The 6287-nt window shown below is 37.8% G+C and overlaps 1 pseudogene; it reads left to right on the top strand.

Annotated features, from left to right (window-relative positions):
- Nucleotides 1-342: 342 nt before the first annotated feature.
- Nucleotides 343-6287, top strand: part of LOC101561462 — a 14671-nt pseudogene continuing 8726 nt past the window's right edge.

The raw sequence follows: 6287 nt of genomic DNA on the forward strand, positions 1-6287 counted from the left end.
CATTAAAGCCTGATATTGGTTCTGCTTACATTAATAAAAATTTTAAGAGTTTCTTTTAATAACTGGAAGATAAAATATGTTACAGGGATGCTGTATGATCCCCAAGGTCAAATAATCATTGAACACATATGTCTTACACTAAAAAATCAAGTAGTCAAACAAAAAAAGGGAAAACAGAGAGTCAAAACTTTGCTACATGTATTTTAACTTTTCTGAGTGTGACTTGGTGTGACCTCCAAACAGGTGTTTGGAATGGTCTGGCATCATTTTTAAACTGGGGCCGAGGTTATGCTTATATTTCTACAGAAAATCAAGAGATGTTATGATCATCAGAGCTGTTCCATGGCCAGAATCCACCCATCTGCACAACACATCAAGCTCTCTCCCGAGACCTCAAGCAGCGAACCCGAGAGCACGTCCTCCACCGTCCCGGGAAGGCCTGCAGCAGACCGTTCGTGAGGCTTCCCTCCTAGCTAACTGCCAGGGTTTGGTTCAATCACCTGATCAAATTCACTTTACAATGCATAATCTTATAGCAGCTTTTCTGGGTACTCCTTTGGTTCAAGAAGTGTATTGGGCCTACATACCTAATGCATCATGGCTTAGACCTCTTACATGGATGGACAGGCCCCGAGAGGTTTTCCATTCTATAAAGAATAATACCTCTATATGTATTATTCTGCCTGGCCTACAAATTTTAATGCATTTACAAGAACAGGCTAAGCTTAATGTTACATCTCATTTTGTATGTCTTCCCTTGTGTATAGCCCATCTACAACATGATGCTAGCCTTTGCATGTCGGCTGTACATCAGACTTGGGAGGAACAACTGTTTAAAGGAGAATTTGCCTTATTAACCCCAAACTCTATTCCACTGGATGGTAACCTTGTAAGAGATTTTAAACCTACCGTTCCTTTCTATATTCCAGAAGCTCATGTCCCTCACTTTGTGGAAGGTGATTTGGGCCCATGGCAGACTTACAGAGATGCATACCATGGATGGGTTATACACAAATTTAATTATTCTTTTGTAGACTGGTCCCCTACAGGTTTCCTTCTAGGGAAAGATCAAGATGGCACAAGATTTATTTTGTAGATTCCTCTTATTGTATCATGATTTCAGAGGCTTTGTCCAATGTTACATGGTTAGGTAGAGGCCTCAATCCTCTCATCCCTAAACTCATTATCAGTGACAAAACTGGGCCCATACAACATACTTTATGGAATCTAGCTCTATCTTTTCATGGTAGACTCTTGCAGACGGGGCATCTACAACTGACAGTTGGAGGAAAAATCAAAGTAGTATTGCAAGGACATAGATACATAAAGGTAAACATGTGCTTATGGTCCTCAAGTACTACTAGAAAGAAAGAATGGCAACCAAATATGTTCTCGTGTACTGATGTATCATGTATCATGCCTGAACATCCTTGCAATGACTCCACAGTGGTGATCATGGTCAGGATGCTTAGGGATTGGCTTTCAGTCAGTCTCACAGCCATGGTATCATTCACTTAGTTCTTTCTTGATAGAGACATTAATTAAAAGAGTTATCAATTGAACCAAGAAGATGCTTGCATTAATTATAACAGGGATAACTTCCTTGGTGCTTTTGATGGCTTGTGCAGTTGTTAACTCTATGATATTAGCTCATTCCATATTAACTGCTCTCCTTGTAAACAAATGGATGAGAGTTTCTGGTGACATCAGGAAATTCAGTGAAATATTAATATAAAGTTAATAACCCAAGAGAGCATTCTGGAAACTTCCGTCCTTTGGATGGAAGATCAAATTGGAAGTTTACAATTACAACAAGGTTTAAAATGTCACTATAATATGACTTTTGTATCACCCCACTACCATATAACAGAAGTCTTCATCCTTGGGGACTAATCTAGAAACATATACAAGGAGCTATCCATCAAAATATTACTTTGGATATAGATGTTATTCAGAGAAAAGTATGGTTAATGTCACAGCAGACAGCCACTTTTGATGCCCAGATTAAAGACTGGGATAAGTTTGCTGATGCTATACAACAGTTGAATCCATTTGTATATCCCAAGGCTCACTTTTGGTTTTATATTGGAAATAGTGGACTCATTCTCTTGTTTATAATCCTTCTCATTAAAGTGTGTCATGGAGGAGTCTTAGCCCAACAACAGCTACGGGCTATGCAGCCAGAACTGACACTGCTCCAGCTTCTTCAAAACAAAGAAGGGGGAACTGTGGAGCACCACCTGAGCAGCTCTCCTTGAAAGAAGAGCGACTGTCTCCATTTTGGCTAAGCCTGACCCTATTTCCTCAGATTGTTCTGTATACAGCTGGCTAGGACTTCTGTTTATCCTTCATTTGTCCTTAAGCAATGTGTATTGGTCTAGCTGAGGTGCTGGTGATAGTCTTTGAAGGTGGCCTGCGTGTTTCCCTGGTAACCTACGCTTGATGCTCTTTAATGTGAGCCGGGTGGAGACAGGACAGTAGAGCTAATGCTCCATGGCGCCAGCTGGGATCGAGCCTCCAGACAGAGGCCATGACTTCCTGGGGCTTGAAAGGCTACACCAAAGCTGAAGCACCAGACTTACCAAAACATTAGATACTATATAATGCAGATTACTCTCTCTGCATATCCTCTCTGCATATGGCAGAGGTAAATGTAGGCCACCCACCTAGCTCAGCTCATAGTAGTCTCTTTCCCATAATTCTCAGTCAATCCTCAAGCCACTCCCCCGTTTGAATAAAACTGTGTGAGGCCCTGGGTCATTCTCTTGGTTCCAGAGAGCCATCTTCATGGCTGGACTTAGAGCCCTTTGACTCCCCGATGATTGAAGATATAATCTAGTGTTTTTATTTTCTCCGTGGGTTGCATTGTAAGTGGTAGATTGGAATCAATTTGATGGGATTCCAATAACATAACTTTGGGATTACAAGTATTGGCTTCTTGGACCGACACGAGGATCTGGAAGTGTCTCCTACAAGAAAGAGTAGTACATAATATATATGTCATTACTCAATGAACCTATCTGTCTATCTATGACCACTTGCTTCACATATTGTTCAGTTATACAGTATTGCTATTCTGTAAAGTAAAAAAATCTGTTTCAACGAAAGCTGCTCATATTCCTGTACTAATTTTCCTTCTCAGCTTCAGAATACATACAGAAGTAGATATTCTCAAGGCTATTTAAAGATAATTACTTGTTCTTTGGAGAAATTCAAACATATCCCATATCTTTAAAAGACACCTACAATTTTTAAATCCCTGTCCATATTCTAGTCATTTCTCTATACTCCTGACCACTTCCATCCTCTTTTATATTATATTGGAAAAGCTCAACACCTTCCAATTAATATCATGAAAGGATTTTCTTTTTGTTTTTCTTCCCAAGACATTATAGCCAAAAGTTATTATGTCTTAGGAGATATTTTGCATTTAATCTTTATTTATTTAGTACAGGGTCTTGCTATGCAGCTCAGACACATAGTGACTGCCCTGTCTCAGCCTCCCAAGGGCTGAGATTACAGGCAAGCACCACCATGACTACTTTCGGTGGCCTGCAAGAAGGTATGGCATGAAGAACTGGGGATCAAACCCAGGTCCATGTGCTTTCTGGGCAGTCATGTAGATTTCTGAGTGGTCTCCTCAACTCCTGAATTTAATCTTTTTTTGTGGGTAACTTATTAAAAAAATTTTATTTTTGAAATAGAGTGCAAATTAGAATTAAAACAAAAATTATCACATACAGAATTTCACTTAACAAAGCAATATATGATTTTCACAGTATATGTTGTAATACATAGTGTTGCCTTCTAACCAGATATTCATATTACCAATATAAGCGTGTAAAATTTGAAGAAAGAAAAAAAGAGAGAAATGTGTAAGAAAATAAGATTTAAAAGTACCAACAATTGAAAAAAGAAAACAAAACAAATTGAAGCATTAACTGCTTCTTTCCACAGATCAGTAGAAATGTACAGTGCAGTTATCCAAACCATCCTGTTTACATTCATAGGTATATCTCTTTCCTCCTCTCCCTTACTTGTCCTTACTCAGTAACTCTTGCCCTTTGAATAAGTTCATTCCCTTTTCCCAGTATCTATCGTACACTTCAGATTCCATTTTTCTCTTTCAGGATCTTACACTAAGGAGACAATATGATATTTACATATGTGTGTCTGATTTGTTTCACTCAAGAATATCTTTTCTAGTTGAATCCTTTACAACAAGACTCAAATATATCCTTTTTTATAGCTGAATAATATTCCATTGTGTAAAAATAACACATTTTCTTTATCCATTCTTCAGTTGATGGGCATCTGGGTTGTTCGCAGGGTTTAGCTAAGACAAATTTCACTGCTACAAATTTCACTGCTATGAAAAAGGGTGCATGACTATCATTGTGGTATGAGGTTTTCAGTTCTTCTGGAAAAATACCCAGGAAGGGAATAGCTGACTTGGATGGGATCTCCAATTCTAGCTTTTTAAGGAATCTCCACATGGATTTCAATAGTGGTTTTACCAGTCTGCACTCTCACCTACAGTGGAGAAGTATTCCTTTTTCTCCACAACCTCTCCAGCATTTGTTTTTGGCTGACTTCTTGATGATGGCCATTGTTTCTGGGGTAAGATGGCATCTCAGTGTTGTTTTAATTTGTGTTTCTAGAATGACCAATGATGCTGAACATTTCTCATATATTTATGTGCCATTTATATTTCTTCCTCTGAGAAGTATATATTCATCTCAGATGCCTATTTTTGGATTGGGTCTTTAATTTGGGGGGCCTGATTTTTTTAAAAAAATTCTTGATATGTTCTAGATAAAAGGCCTTTCTCAGAGGGACAGTTTGCTATAATTTTTTCCACTTGTGGGTTTTCTTTTTACTCTGTTGGAAATTTGTTTTGAAATGCAGAAACATTTGAAAAAGGTGAGATCCCAGCTCTTAATTCTTTGAAGTATTTCCTCTGCAGTTTGTTTTTCGCTCATGAACTCTCTATGTACCCCTACATCTTTAAGATTTCTACCTACATTTTCATCTAGGATATTTAGTGTTTCTGTTTTATTATTTAAATCTTCGATCATTGTGACTGTAGCTTTGTGGACAATGATAGACATGGATCTAGTTTTAGCCTCTGGCATGTGAAAGCCATTTTTTCCAGCACCATTTATTAAAGAGGCAGTTTTTTTTTCCAGTGAGCATATTTGGCCCTTTTATCAAAGATAAGGTGGTTGAGCGAGTTTGCAGTTGTGTATGTATCTTCTAATCTGTTCCATTGATTCTCAGGTTTGTCTGTATGTCAATACCATGCTGATTTCAAAATAGTAACTTTGTAGTATAATTTTTTTTCCTTTTTCTTTTCTGAATTTAATCTTTTGTGAAAATATTTTAATTCATTTTATATACCTTGCAATTTCATCTGTTGACATTCTCTTGAAAAAGTTTAATAAATATTCCTTTTTCATCTTTTGGTTTACATTGATCACTAAAATATTTAGAAGTTAATATACAATTCACAATTTTATATTTTTGCCCTAATGTAAGAAGACAGTAGAACCTTTAGTTGATTTTTCAGTGGGTTAACTAATTTTGGAAATTGATTTCCTATGGTGTCCAGAAATAATTTTGTTAGTATCTTTTTTTTTTTTTTTTTGGTGAAACTGGGGGTTGAACTCAGGCCCTTGTGCTCGCCAGAGAAGCACTTATTCCACTGAGCCATCTCCCAAGCCCCTGTATTTTCTTTTTTTTTTTTTTTTTTGGTGAAACTGGGGGTTGAACTCAGGCCCTTGTGCTCGCCAGAGAAGCACTTATTCCACTGAGCCATCTCCCAAGCCCCTGTATCTTTAATTAATACTAAATAATTTGTTGTTTACACAAGTAGTTTATTTGCCATAAGTCACAATTAGATTTGAAAATAGGACAGAATATAATTTTTAAAATTTTAAATAAAGCTTTTGAAATAAGTACCTAGAGGGTGAATGGGAAGCTCAGTGTTAGAGCATTTTTCTAGCATGTGCAAGGCCCAGTTCCTATTCTCAAAGCTACCAGAACAAAATGGAATAGAGTAATAAATATCCTAATCGAATAATAATGTGTATTTAAAAATCACTAGGAGGGTTTTGAAGGAGCTCGGTGCTCTGCCTCCTGCCTGGCAAGTACTAGGATGGAAGTTTAATCCCATGTACCACATGCAGCCCCAGCCCTGGAGCCCTGCTTAGGGTGCTGTGCTGGCCCAAAACCAGGCGTAGTGGTGCAGGCTTGTAATCACAGCACTAGGAAGGCTGAGACAGGAG

Source organism: Octodon degus, unplaced genomic scaffold, assembly GCF_000260255.1.
Source record: "Octodon degus isolate 3935 unplaced genomic scaffold, OctDeg1.0 scaffold00014, whole genome shotgun sequence".
Taxonomy (NCBI): domain Eukaryota; kingdom Metazoa; phylum Chordata; class Mammalia; order Rodentia; family Octodontidae; genus Octodon; species Octodon degus.